Source organism: Anomalospiza imberbis, chromosome 6, assembly GCF_031753505.1.
Source record: "Anomalospiza imberbis isolate Cuckoo-Finch-1a 21T00152 chromosome 6, ASM3175350v1, whole genome shotgun sequence".
In the NCBI taxonomy this organism is placed as follows: Eukaryota; Metazoa; Chordata; class Aves; order Passeriformes; family Viduidae; genus Anomalospiza; species Anomalospiza imberbis.
In genome coordinates, this window is record NC_089686.1 from 35,033,206 (window position 1) to 35,054,367 (window position 21,162).

Below are 21,162 nucleotides of genomic sequence, written 5' to 3' on the forward strand. Positions count from 1 at the left end.
ACTTTGAGACAAGAAGGTTCTGATTGGATATCAAACTTTTTAGCTTTACAAAGTTTATGAAAGTTTCTATAGCTGTCAGTTTAATCCATATTTATAAGTGTATATTCTTGTGGAAGGTTATCAGTGCATCATCTTCTTCCCTTCTTTTCTAATTACTGGGTCACTATTTAAAAAAGCGTACTGCTGCTGCTTTTCTCCAGCTTCATATTTGTTGAGCAGTAGTAATTTGTAGGTAATTTGTTGCTCTCATCCTATGAGGGCTTGGTTTCTTTAAGACCATTCAATGAGAGATCTTAATATTCTCCTAAAACTCCATGTATGTTGCTGGACTTTCCAGATGTATTGTATCAAATAGTTTTTGAGTGCTTATTGTCTCTTTAGCAAATCCTAAATGCTCGGACTTCTCTTTGTGGAACGCAGGGTGCTTTACTACATACCTTATTGTAAAGAAATGATGGATGTTTTTCTTTGAACAGGCTTGCAAAGTGGGGTGAACAGTGAAGAGTACCTCCAGGAGAGCCAAAAGGCACACCTTGAAGTTGTGGCAATGGCATGAGAACTCTGAATGCATTTTAACGTGTTGCATTATGCTGCCTTAAACCCAAGCTGCTGCTCGGTAGAACTGGAAATATTTGACAGGCAAAAGTTCCCTGCCAATTTTGAGGCAACCACACCCTGACTTGTTTGCTATGCTTACAAAGGTACATTTTTGATTTGTAAACAGTTTCTTAATGTTGCTGTGTAATAAGAAGCTGATTTAATGACGTTTTAAAAAGGAACAAGAACTGTAAATCTCAGCTTTTCTTAATGAGTTCTTTTGTTTGAACACTTTAAACTGATGAATAAAAAGTGTGACTTCAGTTACATTTTACTATGTATATAGTACTGAGATAGAGCTGGGTCAGCTCTTTGTGCCTGTTGCTTGCGCTCAGGTGGTGGGGAAGGCTCCCTGGGTGCTGCCTTCCTTGAACTTTCTTCCTTGCTCCCTCACTGGCTGCGTAAATCAGTATGCTGCAAATACACAGGTGTATTCTAGACCTGTCAGTATTCCAGTGGCTGGCTAACAGTCAGAGATGTGCTATGTGGAGAGGTATCTAGCAGGCAGGATGTGAGAGCCAGTATAGTAATGTGAAATAATCATTTGCACTAGATTTTGAGGTTATTTGAAAGGTACCATGTTACGTTCCAGATAGTAAGGGGAAGATGCTCAGAATATTTCTAGTCTGCTTGCCTTTAGAATTATTTCTCTGAGACTTCTAGCAAATACATAAAAGTAAATTTCTCGTTGGGCTCTGGTGTTGCAAAATGCCAAATGCAAGACTTGTGAAGTATTACATGAACTAAAATGAGATCTGTTACTGATGCCTTCTGTGAAAAAATGGCTTTTAACTACTCTTTAAGAAGAGATTACCCATAACCATAAAGATGACCTCATAATGTGTTATGACTTTTTAAGTCTACTTGATGCCACAGAATAATTGCATGCAAATATAGTATGGAAATACACAGATACTTATACTAGAAAATTTTGACTTGATGAGAGTTCTATATGGATAATGAGCAGAAGGCTGGTTTTATGTGTAGTACGATTGTGGTGACCATGAACATATGCCTTGAGCTTTTATTTATTGCTCTAGCTTAGAACTCTTTGCTTTTTATTTGTGGGGAGCACAGGCCTGTGTTTTGCATGGTAATTTTTTTTTTTTTTTTTACTTTGTAGGATAGAGCAGGGGTAGAAGATCTTTTGGAGCCAAATAGTTTCATCCAGATTTGGTCAACTCACAAGTGTATAAAAATCTGGTATGAATTTAAAGCATCAGAGTTCATTTAACAAAGAGAATGTACTTTTTTTTTGCCATTTTCTAGAAAAAAAATGATAGGAACAAGAAGTAATGCAAAATGACGTTATAACTTGATTCATATGTTAAGCATGATTCCACTAAGACCAGCTTCTGCATTATTATTAAGTGTATTATTACAAGTATACATAACCATGTATTTTATATATGTGTATATGCATATTTCAGGGTGCTTGTGGTCCTCGTAGACCAGAAGAGTTGCTGCATACAGTTCCTATAAAGGTTATTTACTCTCACGGCTGGTTAATGAAACTGTTTGATTGAACAAGTCCATTAGTTCCTGAAAATATCTGCCCATAGAAATCTGAGCAGCAAAGTCCACCTAATAGCTTGAGCTATGAGTTAAGCTTGCAGCTGTGTCAAAGTACTGGATTTCAGGGAATTGGGAAATAGAGGGTGGTGCATCTCTTACTGTGTTTCATTTAATGTTTCCATACCCTGCTACTGAGTGTGTTGCTCTGCAGAAGATGAGCTGAACTGAAAAACTTCTATTACTTACTATGCATTTATAAGTGAAAACAATTAATGTACAGACCTTCCATGCTGTTCTTTTTATCCTTCATATGAAGCAGTTTTTCTGCTTGACATACAATTCCTCATCTGTTTCCAATGTCAAAGGATGGACAAAGAGCTTAGAAAACAGTAATTACTTAAAGGCATGTGGGAGTAATGTCTTGCATTTGAGTCTTTACAGTATCTTTGCTTGTGCTCTCCCATGTGTACTTTTAAAATTTTCTCTACTATTTAGTGTTTTTTCCGGTTTAAAATGAAATGTAGAGACAAACTCTATTTGTTTATTTTTAGTTACAAGACCTTTAAAGACTTTGTTACTCATAAAGAGAAATCAATTTTCAGAGTATGGATACTGATCCTTGAATATATTTTATCTAATAGACTTCAGTTTGGACTAATATTTTACTGGCATCAGCCTCTGTATAGCACAGAGCTGCTCTGTGAGAAGCACTGACTTCTCTGTAGCCTGCCAAAAGCTGTATGTTTGTTGGCAGCATGAATGCCATCCTTTGGATGAAATTTTTTGATGCCAGGATCAAGCCACAGAAAGTAGAAGGAAAAAACTACAATACGGAGTCTGTTATTAAGAGAAAAAAAAAAGTTAGTATTTCAGTATAGAAATGGTGCAAAATAAAACCCAACAGTTTGGTGATGTTTCTTCACTTTAAACACTTAATACCTTGTCCAGAATGTTTTTAAATTTGTGGGTGATTTCTTTCTAAAAGAGAACAAGATTAATAATTTTGGTAGTGTGCTGAGTAAGCAGGAAATTTGCCAAGTTTTGGCTACTGTATCTAAGAGGAATTTTAGATATTAGATGCTTTGCAATTTAGAGTTTGGCTTGCTATCTCAAGAGGGAATAATATTAAAGTCACTGTGTTCTTAGTCATGAAGTTTTGTGATAATTGTATAAGGTAGTTACATTTTCTGAGCAGTAAAGACAGAGTGAAGGGCAAATAATTTTTTTTCATGAATGCAGTGGGATTTGAGATATCTGAGAATATGATGTTTTCAGTAAAGCCCTGTTTCCTACTACACAGTTGTCTAATACAGAGTCCCTTTGTGAGGGGAAGTGGAGGGGCAGACACTGATCTCTTCTCTGGTGACCACCAGTGACAGGACCTGAAGTTGTCAGGGAATGTTTAGGTTGGATATCAGGAAAAAGTTCTTCACCCAGAGGGTGGCTGGGCACTGGAAAAGGCTCCCCAGGGAAGAGGGCACAGCACTAAATGTGACAGAGTCCAAGCAGCGTTTGGGCAATGCTCTCAGGCACAGGGTGTGACTCTTGGGGAGTTCTGTGCGGGGCCAGGAGTTGGACTCGATGATCCTTGTGGGTCCCTTCCAACTCAAGAGTATGCTGTGATTTCCTTCATGGAAATGCATTTCTCTGGAATGATGATCAAAAAAGCAATTCAGCTAAAATTTGACGAAGAGTCCTAAAATTAAGTTGAAAACCTGAATTGAAAATGAGAATTAATCTTTGTGATAAGTTACAGAATTGACTTATTCCAGATGTTCTTTAAAGGTGTATCTTGTTCAAAAGTCAACTCCCACAGTGCCTGCAGTTTGAGAATGTACTGTGTGTAGTTTTGTTTTCAGCCTAATGTAAACCAGGGCTAAAATTGCACTGCTGCTACATTATTTCTTTCTGCTGAAGCATTCTACTTACCTTTCTTGCAATAGTGCTAATAGATGGGCATAAGCAGTGAATCATAGAAGCTCATGGATCTGCACAGATTTTTTTGGTTTTGGCTTTTTGGATTATTTTTGCATCTCAGCCAGAGCAGCAAAGTTATTCAACTTGGTGTGCACACAAGGGAGATTGATGTTGTGTGGCTGTGACTGCATTCTCTGTCAGTCAATGCAGTGTTGGATGGCTCCAATGGAGTAGTGAAATTTTTGTATTTCAGTATTTCACTGTTAATGGTAGCATTGAAACTTGCTCTTGCATATCATCCTAATATAATAATTGAGATATATAAAAATTCAGCATAATTAGTTTGTGTTATGAAATCTTTTTTGAAAAGCTTCCCAATTCTGAATAGTTCTTTGCCTGCCTGCCTTCCTTACTTATTCCCCTTTATAAAAACAATCTGAACAATTTTTTGCAGTATTGTTGCATCAACTTCTTTTCTGTATCTGGTCACTATTTCCAAAAAGCAGAGAATTTGGATAAGTTGGTATATTTTTTTGATACAAAAAGTATCATTACAGATACACAAAGATTTGTAAGACAGTGCTCCATTGGCTGACAAGGCCTGTGAAATTGAAGTAAAAAAAAAAGTTCTTAGTTTTAAAATAGTGATAGATACACTATATCTGCATGAAAGCTCTCCTATTTCATGCTGATTACAATGTATTTTTGAAGGGATGTATTCAGGTTAAAGTAACATAAAAAGATAAAAGATAGTATCAAATTGTAATTGCTTTCAAAACAGCATTTTCTGCATCTTGAATTATTTTCTTTATATTCCTGTTTGTTATTTTGTTTTGCTTCCTATACTCCATGAAAGATTTATTGTATTGTCCCTTCTGTAAATGTTGCTTTCTGTAAAATGTGTTGTGTAACTTGTTTGTCCCTTGGCTTCCTTGTGGAAAGGATGTCCTGTGGTTGTTTACGGTCGTGCATTGCCACCCTTTCTCATGAATTTTGTGAATGGTATTGCATTTAATATTCTCATGCTTTCTCTTATGAGGAAGAGATTTGATGATAGTGAGTTATTGGACTGTTCCTTATTACAAATGGTTTTAGATGAGAGCTGCACTGAAACTGGAAGTAAGTGCAGTTAGCAATATTTCTGAAATGCATGTGGGAGGGTTGTTCAGAATGGGCCTGGATCAGATGTGGGCAGTAAGGTATAATGAGGATTAAACACCTTGTACATATTCTTAAAGGAAAGAGTCCCAATTTTATAGGGGCCTTGTGTGACTGGTACTAGGAGGTGTAACAATGTTGTGGTATAACATTGAATATATATTTTCCCCCTTTCCTATTTGTGCTTTTTTAAAAAAAGTTATTTTCCTATTCAGTAGAGCTGTTTTAGGAACTAAGTATGCTCATTTGGAAAGTAAGAACAGCAGAATATCTCTGAATTTGTGTTGGTGTCTCTATCCCTTCATTCCAAGTGGGTGGTTATTAGGAAATCTTGCTATCCTATGTCTGGTAGAGATAAGACTAAAAAGCGAGAGTGCTGGGAAACAGTTTAAGTAATTTTCTGTGAAATTTAGCTTCAGATTCTGCTTTAGAAAAAATGGCCATATGCTGAAAAATGTCAACACATGTTCATAGAAATGAGTAATTATGAAGTGGAACTTGACTTAGTCTCCCTTAGTACTTATATTCATTTAAAACACATAAAATTACTATTTCTAAAGTAAATTGCTAAAGTTTGTTTGTCCAGCTCCTTAGATAATCAAATCTTGTGGTTGATACGGAAATAGAAATAGTGTGATTTCTAAATTAATATCTTTAAAAAAACCCAACAGTTTTCCAGAGTATGGACCTGAGTGTTTCTGTGAAGATGGTGCAGATGCTCAGAACTGGATTATTGAGAATAATGTATTCTTCTCCAGTTAAAAAAAAAAAAAAAAAAACAAAGGCAATGAAATGTGCTCAGTCATTGATGTTGAATGCACTGTTGCATTAGGAATTCAGTTTTGTCTCTCAGTTTAGGAGGATCCAGGGCTTGCTTTTGTCATGGAGCTAAAGATGTTAAAGTGACTTTTGGATGGTGCGGGGCAGAGGGGCTATATCCAGAATTATCTGGCCTCTGTTTTGGTGGGGAAGGAAGCCAGTAGCTTCCCCCCCAAATTATTCATAAAAGACTGCTTGCTCTCAAAGCTACTGCTTGTTCTGGAACTGGAGGCAGGAGGTTTGCCTTTGTGTAGTACCTAACTCATAACTGAGTGGTTGCAATTTCTACAGGTACTGTGAAACTCTGCCCTGAATAGATAAGGAGCAATGAGGAGTGGCGTTAGGATTGGATGCTTAGGCTTGCTCTGAGATGTCCATAAATATTTCCCATTTCCTTGGGTTTCTTGTGGCTTCTGTTGTAACTGCATTTTGATTTATTATAAAAGGTATTCCTTGGGTCTTCAGCTGCAATTGAGTAATAGCTGGGAATACAGTGTAATGAATGTTGTGAATTTTATTATGTATTTTGTGAAGTTTTACTTGTTACTTCACCTTCTTTGTCAGCTCAGCATAAAGAAAAAGGTGTTGCCTTTTAATTTTAGGTTTAATATCTGGCAAATTACTTTTGGGCTTGTGGGTTTTTTAAAATTATAAAACATGATAGAACAGTGAAAAGGGGAGTTTGTGTATAAAAAGCCTTATTAGAGACTACTTTCTGCCGGTCTTCAGCAAGCTTTATGAAGGTGGAAGGATGATAAGTGGTTCAAAGTGTTGGTTGGATACTTTCATTAGCGTTACCCTACAATTCTTCGTTTAATAACTTTGTGCAGGTGAGAGAGATGTGTACACCTGTTGGTTCATTCCAAGGCAGTATGACTTCCCAAATTCTCATAAAACAGCGTATTGAGACAGACCAAAGGCACGTTTGAAAAAGAGCCTGTGCTTATCCCACCACCCAACAGCTCCCCCTCCCATGTTCCCCATATCAGCTGCAGGGATTGTGTGAGTGCTGTCTGAGGCTGCCTTGGCTCGTGTCCCAGCCTGCCCTTATAAGCGAGACCGAGCTTACTAAGGGCAAATCCTTGCCTGAAAGCAAGTGGTTTGGGATATTAATATCTCCAGCTACACTGACTGTGTACAAAGAAGTTTGTCTGGAACTTGGATTTGCACAATGAGGTTTGGTGAGTTTTTTTCCCTTTTCCTTTTCAGCCCTAAGTAGGTTCTTTTTCAAATGCCTGCTCTTTAGCACCCAACGTGGCAACCAAGGTTGTTTTATTATATGCAGATCTGACAACAGCATTTCTAAGGCAGAAAGAAAAAGTGCTGTGTGTTCAAAACACAGCCTTTATCTCCTACTGTTCTCCCATGTCAGGAGATAGATTTGATGTTCCTAGTTACTGATTTTATGTATTGTTAATTGATTAGAATGGTTCATATAATGGTCAGAAGTGACATTTAAAGGTATCAAATATTAGTCAGAATATTGCTGAAATGGAGCTTGGGTTTATATTTGTTGTACAGGTATATTTTCACTCTGTGTGCTTTTAAGGAGAGGAAGGGGCTGAAATCTTAATTTTCTCTTCGATTGAAACTCCTGTGCTTTGTAGCATGTTTAGTTTCTGCATAGCTTAATGTGTTCCTGGGGTGAAGAGCTTGTTTTAGCAGCACTCTTGTTAGATGTAATTAGAATGCTTTGTGTAATATGCTTTGGTTGTAATACAAAAGAAACTGTCCAGCTCCTTTGAACAACAAATTTTCTGCAGTTAGATTGGTCTGGTAAAAAATTTTAAAGTGTATGTTTTAATGTATATAGTAAATGTTCTGAGAGCTGTCAGAGAGAGACCCAAAAGGACATCCAGGTGGGTGCTGGGCTGGACAGCAGTGACAACAGTGTGGATGCACAGGTCCTGGTTGAGACATGGCATTGTCTTGGATCAGGTCCCTGTCTGTAAGTCTTGTTTAGAAAGATGGAAATTACTATTTCTTTTATAAGGCCTAGCTAGATGTTTGTGAAAAGCTTTGAGAAGCTTTTGATTAATAACTGTGTGTAACATGATTATATCACACAGAATAATAGAGGGTAGGAGGAGAAAGAACAAAGCCTTAAGTTTTCACAATGCTTCAAGAGCTACATTGCCAACCTTTTTCATATGCTGTCTTTACATTTAAATATTATTTCTTCTGCTGTTTCCCCCTTATTTGTTACCTCTTCCAGATCAGTAACAAAACATGAGAGAAACAGGTCTCTCTTTAAAATGGGACGAAGAAAAAGTCTAAGATAGGTAGTTTGGGTAAGATTGGTAGTTTAAAAAAAGTTGAATTTGTTTTTAATTTTTTTTTACCAAATTTGCAGTCATTGTCTGTCATCTCAATCCATGAAAAATTACTGCTTTTTTACTCCTCCTCCAACTTCATTTTATTAAAGACACCAGTAAGTGGTAAAATTGTTTGCAGGCTTTTTCAGTGTTGGTTACTTAACTTCATAACACTGTAGAGCAATACTCTGCCCTTCTAAGTCTAAAACTGAGGCATTTTTAACCTTAGACACCTAGATATCCTCCTTCCCTCCATTTCTTTCTGAGCTACATATCATCCCAGTAACCTCTTGGCTGCAGGTTTAGTTGCTTTTGCATTTAACATGCACCCAGCTCTTTTTGCAACAGAAAAGTAATTTCTGAGTGGTTAATCTGAGGAGGTGTTTCTGGCAGCTGTGGGTGACAGATTTGGAATTTGGATGGCAACTTGTTGGAGGTGTGGTGGAAAGACTTGCTTAGGAGGGCCAAGGACTGCACTCCAAAAACTGGCCAGAGGAAAGCAGCAGACCTGGAAATGGCTGCTCTACCATCCATGGCATCCTACAGGGTAGTGCAGTTGGTTTAAATGGGCTATCCCAAGTACGAGCTGTAGGTGAAATTCTTCCAGAATTCTGGTTTCTAACTTTTTGTATTTAAAAAAAAAAAAAAAAAAGAATCCAGTAGGTGCAAATAACATGCTGGAGGCATAAGCCAGTGGAGGAAGTTAGAAACTTCTCTACCAAGGTTCTGACCATGGAGTCCTTATCTTGGCAAGAGTTGTCAGAGAAACATGTAGTTTGTCAGCTGAATGTAGGTGGCTAGCAAGCATTTAGTCTGATGCTAGCAGTTTTTGTCAATAGTAATGCTGGAGTATAATGAAAAATAGTCATGATGGAGAACCATCACTAGTATGGGAACACAATTGTATTGGAAACTTGTGAGAAAAACAAGACTTTGCTCTTCTGAAGTGTTATTAGTACATACTAATATATACTGAAGAAATGAAGCAAAAAGTATATGGATCTCTTGGAAAAAAGAAAGTCCCCCAAAATGAATCCCTTCAGCTTCTTCCTTAGCACATTGGAATTGTCTGAGTGGAATGCATTTTGATTTGGTTGTAAAATGTTCAGCTGCATTACAGTGGCACAGGTTCACAGACTTTCTCAAAGGGTGTTTGGGTAAAGGTTGAAATCCTGTAATCTAAGCATGAATTGCAGGTGAAGTAGAGGCCAATAGGCAGTTACAGATTGTATTTTGGTGATGTGATTTAGTTAAGAAAAAACTAAATTACAGGGTTAGACTTATGTCTATGAAAATGTTTCATTGGCATTTGTTTCTTTTTTTTTTTTCTGTACTTTCTTCAGAGCACTTGAAATTGTTAAAAAAAATAATTTAGCATTAAAGAGACAACATTTAGCTAGAAGCAATACCATTATGTTTTTTCCCCCAAAGACTCCATATTTTATGTATAAGGAAATATTTTTACAGGCATTTATAGTATGAAAGACACCTTTCTGCTTATTTGGAATATATGAGTTGCAATACATAGAATATGCAAGGAACATTTCTCTTACCAAGGGCAAAAAATGGTGAAACAAGAATATTCAAGTAACTGAAAAAAATTAAATGGAAATTGCAACAAAAAGGAGATTATGAGGAAAGCAGAGGAAAATGAAACTGTAAAGGTATGGCCTGGACTGTTGTAAAGCAAGCTTTGTTTAAAATGTCTGTCTTTCAGGTTGTGACAAAAAGGCAACAGCAACAACAGGGTTATTTTTCTCTTTAATGAACTTCAAACCTTCCTCAAAACCGGTCCATTATATTAGTAATGGAGTGCCAAGACCTGCTTTTTCTTCTGTGTTATTGCCTGCCCGGTTAAAGGGTGAGGAGGGTGTATTTCTTTCAGTTGGAGGTGAAATTCAAGGGTAAGTTCACATTTTGATCCATTTAAAATTTATTGTGCGCTGCAGTAGGACATAGGAGTAGTTTCTTTTGAAATGATCAGTACATTCATCTGTTGTGGACACAGTCTATTCCTACTGGAATTGAAATGCAGAGATGGCTTTGCTGTGAAAATATGTCGGCCTGCTATAGTAAGAAAATCTTGTTTAGTGGCAGGGCAATATGTACAATAATTACAGAAAACAAAAGATCTGTTAATTCTTGATGAAAGATCTGGCTGATTATGTTGGAATTGTTTAATACAGAGACCAACAGCAATTAGCAGTTTATATTTCCAGTCGCTGTACAGTTGTTAGTGCCAAAGTTCAGAGACTGGTGGCCAAGAGACAATTAGAATTTTGTCACTTAGTTTCATTGGATTAGCTTTTTGCCTTCTTCCTGACACTTGCTGGTTTTTAAACTGTATCAGGAATAAATAATGTGAAATTAAAATATTTTAGCAGCCTGTTCATTTACATTGTAGCTCTTGGCTTTCTTACTCCATGTTTTTTTCATCTTCTGGGAAGCAAACAGGAAAAATTCATATAAGCTCGGTTTAGTTAGCCAACAGAGATACAGTGCTGAGTTTTGTCAACTAGCATATTCAAGATTGCTTAAGTCTAACTGATGCTTGCATACCAAAGGGATTGTGTATCACACTGGAAACAAATGAATTGTAGTTATTTTTGGATGGGCAAGTCCAGGTTAGGCAGAAGTAAGACAAAGGTCAGAAAATACAATATCATATGAAAATTATTCACAGTCTTAGCAACTTGACAGTAAAATCTGTTTTGGAATATTTGTACTTTTTCCCTTTCATGAAGTTCAACATAACCAACATATTTGATAAAACAGTAGCAGAAAAGAGCTCTGTTTTAGCTGCTTGATAGAAGACCATAAACGTCAGTTTGGGCAGTCATGGTCAATGCTATACAACCAGGGAACAAAAGCAATGACATGCAACAGATGGTTTAACACTTCTTGTGTAATGATGAGAAATCATCAGATTTTAAATGGAATTGTTTATACTGAGAGATGTGCTTGCTTCCTTGTAAACTTGAGTTGTTTCATAGGCCAAAATTCATGTCTACCAAAATCTGCCAGATGGGCTTTCAAAAAAAATGAAATACTTGTTACATGTTAACAGAGAAAGATTAGATCATCATGAGCAACATGGTTAGTATTGATATAATTTTAGTGTGTCACTTTTCCTTTTCACTGTTAAGAACTTTCTTGGGGCCCATTTGCAAAATTTGTTAGTTCCTTTTATTTGGTCTAGTAGTCTTTTGCCATGTTTTGAAATGAAAAGTTATTTTATCTTCTTCAAAGTGCATGTCTCTTTTTATTAAACTCCAAGCTAGCTACCTGAAGCTCCTATCAGAACAAAAGCATGAGATTCAGAGTGGGGAAAATGTTGTGTTTGTGGCCCCTGAAAATAACTCAAACTTTCTCTTTTTAAGGATGACTTAAAAAAAAAAGTCTGAAACTTGGGCTTGTGTAGTTTTACTTTGCTGCCTTGCAAACCATTGCTTCTTGCTTGTTGGTAATTTTTTTTTTTTTTTGCATGTGTAAGCATTGCATATGTTGGTTCCTTTTTCCTGTATGTGTTACGTGCTTTTTGGAGTCTGACAGGTTTACCTGAGAAGCCAGTATTAATCCGTTTCCTATATGTGTCAAACTCCATGATGAGGGAGTTAGGAAACCCTGCCATGATTATTGCTCCCATATCTCATCTTTCTCATGGTGTTAGTCTGTGTCTGACTTCACTCTGCACTGGTCCCAGCTGACCTGCACAAAGATAACCCAAAAAGATGGGGTGGGGAGGAAATAAGTTGTGTGTCAGGTTATGGCTTGTGGCAATAGCAAACTGTTGGGTAAGGTGGCTGTGATTAATCTGACTTCATCTGGGGGCAGGTGTGTGTATTTAGCTGATGATATTTCACCCAGCTTGTTTTTTTACATGTCTTCTCCAAGAAAGGGTGGTGGAAAGGAGTGCTGAAGCATTGAGAGGAGGGAATTTCTGTGCTGTCACAACAGGTGCCTGAAAACTCAGGAATCTGGTGTTACCTTTATTTTTTTCAGTTGTTATGGTTAACAACTGTCTAAATATTGCTAGATCTTGCTAGTATATAGAAATAAATACATATATAAGTATATATCTAAAAATTATGCAGTAACTAAGGAAATGCCACCTACCTTCAACGAACTGGGGCCAGAGGAGTAATTTGTTTAACTGAGGTTCAACAGTACAACCATTAAACTCTTTCGCTAGCATTTTCAGTGCTTATCACTTGGCCAAATGACTGCCAGATGGGTGTGATTTCTGTCTTGTTTGCAGGCAGTAGTGCTTTACAGAGGGGCCTGCATGTGAGATTGCAAGAGGTAGGGGGAAGTCTTTGTAGGGAAGAAATACAAATATTTGAAAGTTTAAAGGATGACTTTTTTAAAGTCTAGGCTAATCTGTTATTCTCCCAAACTGTAGCCTCTCTTTCTCTAATTAAATGGAATTAGCCAACAGTGTTTATGAGGATAAGCTCAAAACATGGAAATTTTATATAGTTATTTTTAAATGTTGTTTTCTAATGCTTATCTTAAACTGTTAAAGTATATAGTCTTTTCTGGGTTTTTAATTTATTTTAAATCTCTTAAAAATTAATTCTCCCATTCTGTCAAAGTTCATGTGTAAGCAGTCCGAGTGTGTAGTAAAAAGTCTGAAAGATAAATAGGACAGCTGCTACTTATAGTAGAAGGAAGAAAATGTGCTTTATAACTCTTGTATACGTATGAAAATAGGTTCACTGGGATTTTTCACTAATTAATCTTATAAAATAATTTGGCCCTTGGGATGATTTTAGGAGGTTGTAAAATACTCAGAGTATTGGAATTTGTAAAGAGTATGTTTCTTGTGTTTGCAGAACTAATTCCTTAAGTGTTCTTCTGACAGCTAATTTTTCACATCATGAATGGTGGTCATAATCAATATTTTGCCTATCACAGGTACTTTGCTGGACCCTTTTTGGGGAAACTCACACACACCTCAGTTGGAATAACAGATGAATTGCGAGAGTTTTGCTGAAAAATTGTATGCCAGTTGTTGGGAAGGAAATTAATTTTCTTTTTGTCTTTCTAAGGAAAAAAACACAGCTCTGTTAATTGGCTGTATGATGAAAGAATTGCTCTTGCTTTTTAAAAAAAAAGCTCAATTTTTGAGTATTAGGACAGAGTTTGATTAGAAGTTGTGTTGTAACTGATTAAAGATGAGATATTTGCATATTAAAAAAACCCTAAACAACATCTGTTTTGTTAGGGAGTTTGTTTACAAGGAGCCACTCCAGTGCAAGACTTCACAACAACAAAGCAGAAATCATCTGAATTTTTTCTGTATTTCTTGTTCTGTTCTTTTTCAAACCTCCTATCTAGAAGCAGATATTGTCACTTGGGAGGGCTGTTGGATGTGTTGAATGTGTTGCAGTCCTGATGCATCTTTCCTGGGGGGGCATTAGCTTTGGGGGAACTCATCTTCAGGTGGCACAATGAGCTGTATGGCATTTGAGCTCATGGTGGCCCTGGGCTGAGTTGCCTGTCTCCCTCCCTGTTCTCAGTTAATGTTAGATGATGTCTGGAGACATTTAAGACTCAAATGTTCTGTCTGAATGTTAGCAGCAGTAATTTCTTGGCATTTATCCAGGACACATCCTCAAATGGGAAGTGAGGTAAATGACTGCTTGTAGTATGGACATGGTGCTGTGAGTTGGATCTGCACTGATGTTTAACAGCCAAGGCAGAGGATGTCACTGTCCTGCAGCATGGTCCATTTGAGCAGTGCTGCTTGAGGACCACCAGGTCACAGTGTACTGAGGTAGCTCTCAGGGATACCCTGAGTTAGCCCTGGGGGACTTCCTTGCTAACACTGCTCCTGCTGTTGGTTTCTATTGGTTTTTACCATTGCCAGGCAAGGATGCCTGTGGTATTTGGCTCAAGATCGGAAAAAGCACTTCTGAACATGCTTGGATTGGAGGGGGCTTAAATGCCTGAGGCTGTGAGTTTAGTCATTTGGAGCAGATTTTCTCTGCTAGTAGGTGAGGTATTTTTAAAGTTGCTTCCAGAAATTGCTTTTGCCTGCCTGTGTTGCTGTGCCTGAGTCTTTCTGGATCAGGTGTGTGTTACTAGGGAGACGATGAATTCCTGGGTTCTGACTGTAAGATATTAAACCAACCGAAGCATGGATATTTGCGTACTGCATAATGAAATGACTTTATAGAATTTATGCCGATCAGATTGAAACACGCAATCCAAACAGGGATTGCACAATAGAAGATGAACTTGTACATCCTTAACTATATGACATCTTTCCTTATGGCAGAGACAGCACAGTTTCAATATTAATTGGCCAGTGCTTGTGGTATGACAAGTAGTTTAAGTAATTATCTCAGGAACTGGCGTTGTTTTTGCTGCACCTAGTACAAAGTAGGTCCTATTTTTATTTCATTTGCTATGCACTGTGGTAATGGGAGTATTTAGTTGTGTTTAATTCTTACTGTGTTTTAAAATCACAATCATAGGGAATTGTCATGTCCTTTGAGGAACGTTTTGATTCTCTTATTCCAGAAATCTAAGTACTGCATTTCACAAAAAAAACCTGAATACTTTTATGCTACAATCTGTATTTCATGTAGCTATCGTTCCTGAGCGTGGTGTTCACATTACTGACATTGCTCTGTAACTCTTCAGACATACCCTTGTATGCCTTGCAGAAATCTGTGTGGTATGGGGTGTCAAAGCATTAATTTACCACCTGACTGGCTGAAGACAGACTGCATTTTGGCAGTCAGGCAGTGTAACTTGTTACATGAGAATTTGTAGCTCACCAGAACAGAGAATCGTGATGTGCTGTATTTATTCATACACACATCCTTCTCCTGGTGTTTGCCAGTGTGACTGCATAATGCATGTCTTGTATTTCATTGACACATGGAGGGGTAGTTGGGCATGTCATTGCTGATGGGTGGATTTGAGTAATAGCAAAGCCTTTCTTGGGGCCAGACCTGCAAGCTAAGCTGTGTGAAGCTGAAAGCAAATCTTGCCTCTCATTTCAGCTGACACCTGAAAGAAATAAAACTGACTGGCTTTTCAGCCCCCTTTTGTGGATTTTTAGAAATAGAATGCATGAAGGACATCCTTCATTGAACCAAAAGCCTCATAAAAAGATTCTTTTCAAGTAACATGTTATCCTTGCTTTTTCTATTCTGTGTTTTAATGGTCAAGGTGAAGGTAGAAATGACAAATGGAATGGCCATTTTAGGTATTTTGCTCTTATACCCATGAAAACAAGGGTTTATATAGTAAAATTAACTTTGTCAAATAAGAGAGCCTTTGGTTTTACTAATTCACTTGAGATTGGAAAATAAAGGTATGTATTTTTAAAAGGCGAAACAGTGGTGTTAATTTGATGCTTGAAGAAGTAATTTGAAGCTTTAAGACATAATATAGAACATTTTTCTCATGAGCCTTCAGCACAAGAACCTTTCAAATACAAACATGTCCTATGTTCAGGTCATAAATTACTATGCCATGGAAAGGGAGAGAGTAATTGAAGCGTGAAACAGAAAGGGAAATTCTGTGCTGCTCCTGATGGCTAAAAGCATCTACTTTACTATGAGTTTTGTTTAGGATGGCTGTACCATTCTCTGGATATATAGGAGGACTCCTGGTAGAGCATTTCTTATTTCTAGTGACTCTTCACAAGTAGCTTTATAAAGCTAAGCCAAATGTGCTGGGAATCACAGATGGGGGAACACTTCCTTTTCAGACTGTTTTCAGAATTTCCCACATACCTTTGCACTTCTGAAATTGTAATTATTTCTAAATGTTTATGATGTCTGTCCTGTATCTCTTCTGGTCTTCTGTTCCAGCTTGGAGAAATATAGAGCACCGTAGTTGTGCTCTTAGGATCATTAGAATGGCTACTCTTCAAAATCTCACATGCCTTTGCTTTCTGTTGTTTTCTTTTTAGAAGGCAAAATACTTCTGCCTAGTGGCACAGCCCTCTCTGGCTGTGTTTCCTCTTCTAATGAGTAAAGCTCTGATTCAGGGGAGGGAAGGATATTTAGTTTTTGCTTTATTCTGGGAGATATATATATATATGTGTGTGTGTGTGTATTTATATATACACACACACACTTTATTATGACACACATATGTGTATCTATATCTCAGAAGTAAAAGAAAAAGCAACATAAATAGGGTCTTTCCATAATGTATCCTTCTACCTACCTAGAGATGAGTTATGCTAGTACAGGTTTTATTAATTCAGTGATTGTTTAAAAGATGAAGTATTTATTGTTTTATAAGCAAAATCATAGAATGGTTTAAGTTGGAAGGGACCTTAAAGATCATTCAGTTCCAACCTCCCTGTACTTGATTTTAAGTGCAAAATGCAATATAATGATACAGTCTTTTTGTAACAATGCATGGCCCTTTTTAGTAGTACTACAGTTTTACTGAGATTTTAATTGTTTGGAGAAAACTTAGACAAGCTGGAATAGACACTTTCTTCCTGGTACTAGGAGTAGGGAGAAAAAAATGGTCAGCTCTCTCATTCAGCTGCAAGACTTATTTCAGGTTTGAGAGCAATCACATTGAACTGATCTAAAAGAAAGTACAAATACTGTCAAAACATCCTTATCTTCTGGGGTGGGCTGTTCCTTTGAATGCAGTTTTGTGTGGCTTAGAGCTGAAGTATATGGTCATAGTAAATGTGACACATCAAGGCAAAGAGTTTTATTTCTAGTTACATCCTGCGATTTGGCACTAGAGCAAGGTACCCATTTGACATAAAGCTTTACTGCAGAAGTCATCTTTCCAGAATTGTTTTGGTCTGGTTCTGTTTTGTATGTTACAGAATCTATGCTTCATTGTTAATGAAGAATTATAATACAGTAAATGTGGAGATAATTAATTAGGAGTGGTTGCTATTCTAATTAGTTATGATAGAAATCAGATGACTTGAGCCTGCAAGTAAAAAGTCTAGACTATTTTGTCTTTGTCTGTTCATATCTTGATCAACACTTAATTAAATTGTATCTAATGTTGGTCTTGCTTTTTGGATGTATACTGGTGTTGTCTAATGAAGAAAGTATCTGTTAGTAAATGCAGTAACTTTAAGCTAGGAAAACCCATTGATGTAGTATAACATAATTAATGATTGTAGCAATAAACTTAAGACATTTTTGGTGTAATTTGTATTTTTCCAAGTGTTGATAGAAGAAATTCAACTGGGTTATTAAGTATAATTACACATGTGTTTTACTCATAGTCTGACTAGTATAAAGAAAGATTTGGCTGGTTGAAAATAGATTTCTATCATGTGAACATTTTGAAATTCAGTATGCTTCAGATGTTAAAAGGACAATGATTTGAAAGGCCCAGTAATAGTCATGTAGTCAAGTGCTATGATGAAGTTAAACTGGGTTGCTCAGGACTTCTTCCAAGTATGTATTGACTGTTTCCAGGGGTGAAGTTTCTATGGACTCTCTAGGCAGCTTGTAGCTGTGTGTTCCATGTCACTGTCCAGTTCAGGAAACAAGTTGCTCTGTATTCATTTTGCATTTTGGTTCTGTATGAGTAATGAAAACTTTTGCATTCTTGAGATCTGTGAGAACTGAATAGCACTGGACCTCTTGTGGTATTGCTTGTTGGGCTTCAGGTTTGGAAGACCTTTGAATCCATTGGAGTTGTGGAGAAGGTAGCTGGGACTGAACTTCAAACTTGATTGGTTCGCTCAGTGCTGGGAATGAACGTCACACCAGATCCTTTTATGTACAGAAAGGTGCACAGATGGAAAGCCACAATGTAGAACTAAGTAATTGACTTTCGACTGCCTGCTGAATGACTTGTCAAGGTTAAGGATTCCTTGTGCTCTAGCACTCTTCCCACTTCACCTGAAACACTCATTTTATTCTTTGTGACCTCATATTCTCCTTACTTTTGGTAAAGCAGAATGTATGTGTTATTTATTATGAAAGTATTTATTACTTCTTATGGTATATGAAAATGCAGGCTATATTTTATTTTATTTGCAGTTGCCCAATATACTAGTCCTCCTTCCCTTTTTACTTTGATACTTAACATCTGACCACGTCTAGAAACTTTCCTGGGTGCTTGTCTCTCTTCTAATGAACAGAGATGGAGCAGCCAGTCAAAGTAAGACTTCTTATGTCAAAAATATTTGCATAGTTATTCACTTAATGTTTCCTCATCTTTGATCTAAGCATGCTTATCTGGAAAGAGTCACTGTCCTAATACTGTGTTACTCCTTGGATGATTGCTTCCAGTATTAATATAGTAGTTGCAGGACAGAAGGAATGCCTACTGTTTAAAGCAATGAAAAGAATCTGTCTTGATTTAGTAGTAGTATGCTTCTCTTTACAAAACAGAAGGGGCCCTTGAGCGATATTAAGTTACTAGGTTTGTGTTCTGGGTTGGTGGTCAGAGCATATTGAACACTATTGGAGACTGTGGATGTGGAAAGCCATGACATTCCAGCTGTGAACTCCCAGTAACTGACTTCCTTCTTGAGTCCCAGCAAAGTGCTCTGTTGAGACCAGTTTTAGTAGGTGGTTCTTCTTTCTTTGGGTTGTTCTTTCTCAAGGAATGACTAGACTGGTGAATGTTCTCACCCAGCAGGTGTTGTCTGTTGGTTAGAAGAAAAGGACTCTCAGTAAATTGTAGAACCACTCTGTTGTTTGACATGCATCCAGTTCTTGGATTTTTATAATGCTCAGGTTGAAGATTGTCCCAACATAATGTCATTCTTAACCGTAGCCTAATGCTAAAAGTCGCATCTGATTCTTCATGTTTGGTGTTGTTCTTGTGTCTAAACTGGACCCTTGCAACAGAAGAGAATAGTAAAGGCTTTGTATCCTTTGCAACAGAGAACAGTAAAGACTGTCTAGGTTGCAGAGCTGTGTAAGTGTGACCGTGTCAATGGTAACAGGCAAGAGATATTCCAAGAGAAAGGAAATTGTTGAGCTGAGGAACAATATTTCATTTGGCAGTAAATTTAATGTTACTAGTTCTAGGGAGTTATTAGCTAATATTGTGGGGAAAAATTGTAGTCCAGGAAACGTGGGGCTCTGAAACTTTGAAACTTAAGTAATGAGAGAAAGCAGATCTCCCGTTTGACCAGGTATGGGTGCCCAAGCCTGGATTCAAGCCTTGATTACAGGGTGAAAGAACCTGTCTATAACCAAGAAGCTTTAATCATATATTTACCTCATTTTTAGACCTTGTCTTTTACAAGTGACTGTGGCTTTTACAAGTGACTTTAATTTGGTATTGCAAAGGTTTTTATAGTCCACATCCTATAGATTTGTTAAGCTTATAGTACTGGGCACTGCACTCCCATCTATATGTGTGTTTTTGGAAGCCAGAGATGTGGATAGTAAGTTTAAAGAAGTTTTTTCAGTAATTAAATCTTTAACTGTTAATTGATCAAGTAGGAAGTAAAACTATCTGTTTGACACTATTTTTTCATAAAAACAGGATGTCTGAAATTTTAAATAGTCCTCAGTTTGGTTTTTATCCCCATGCTCCCCCCCCCCTTGTAAGAGAGGTTTTGTCATTTTCCAAATGTGGCAGTTCTCAAAACTGTCAATTCTTCCCTCTTTTGAATGAATTTCTAACTGTGAAGACTTCTTGAAGTCCTTGGTGTTGGTGTTGCATACACCCTGGAAAAAGAAATGTGCAATTTAGTTTTGTTTCTCCTTAAGAAAATGTGTATTAGTTCTAGAGGGTTCCAGTCAGTTCTTCAGTTGAGATGGAACTTAAAATAAAGGCATTGTGTTGGATTTCCCATTTTGGCAAAATTTCTTTCTAGGAGATATTCAGAAATCTTGTTCTGAAGTGCAAATAAAAGCAATTGCATATCAAAATGCTAGATCTCTTGTGAAGGGTTGCCCTGTATACCCTTTTTACAGCATTCCCATCTCTTGTGGAAACTTACATTCATACACATGCATTTCAAAATATTTTGGCTTGTTTTTGTTATTGATAGGCTATATGCTTTGTCTGCAAACTAATTATTTGTGGGCTAAATGCTAAAACATTTATGGCTGTGCTGGGGACTACCTGGTGGTTTGCTGGCAGTTTTGGGAAGTATCCTGTTCAAACAACTAAAGCTGTATGGTGTTAAGGTCTTCAAGACTAAACCACAGAAACTCTGTCCATTCTCTGTAGTATCTCCAAACCCAGGTTATCTTTATACCTTAGAGTAGCTGATTGTAGATCCTTTTCTAAGAGTTCTGTAACTTCTAAGCATTTTGTCATTCTTGTCAGTGAATGCTGTTATTGTTTCCTCTGCAGTCTACATGTGCATTTTTCTCCAGGTGTGTGTTCTCTTACTAATTGTCATAAGGGATAAAACAATGCAATAGCCCAGGCAGGAGTAAGTTTACTTAATGCTCTGTAAGGCCTCTTCAGAGGGATGCAGAAATGCTCACAGGAGAAGGAAATCTACAGTAGTACAGCAGAATGGTCACAGGGTTGTGGCTGTTAGCAAAATAAGGTCACACATAGGATACTCCTAAGAAAAGCATGATTTCTGAGACTTGGGGGAAAAACATGAGTGAAACGGGAGCCAAAAGCATCCCACAGTATGATAGCATGGCAAGAATATGAAGGCTTCAAACTATCTAGCATTAACTTGTCTGCTTTTTGAGTTATCATGATTCAAATCTATTTGCTTATTTCCATTACCTGTGTTTGTAGTTTGATCACTAGAATTCTCATATATATAGTGATTTAAGTATTTTGATTTAAAGGATGTTAGAAGGACCACAGCAGTTATCTTTTAATATGTATTTATATCTATTCTGAGAGAGTTCCTTTTTAAAAGGAGAGTGAAATGCAGGCACTTAATATT

At 37.1% G+C, this 21,162-nt stretch overlaps 1 protein-coding gene across 3 annotated transcripts in view; it reads left to right on the plus strand.

The window, feature by feature from the left end:
* The first annotated feature begins 493 nt into the window (after positions 1-493).
* SIPA1L1 (signal induced proliferation associated 1 like 1) overlaps positions 494-21,162 on the plus strand; it is a 175,460-nt gene continuing 154,791 nt past the window's right edge. For 2 of the 3 annotated variants that reach the window (XM_068193293.1, XM_068193294.1), the window contains exon 1: positions 495-701. The gene's annotated coding sequence lies outside the window, so the exon portion shown is untranslated. Of the gene's footprint in view, positions 702-21,162 lie in introns of all 3 variants that reach the window. The other variant, XM_068193296.1, reaches the window with a different exon arrangement.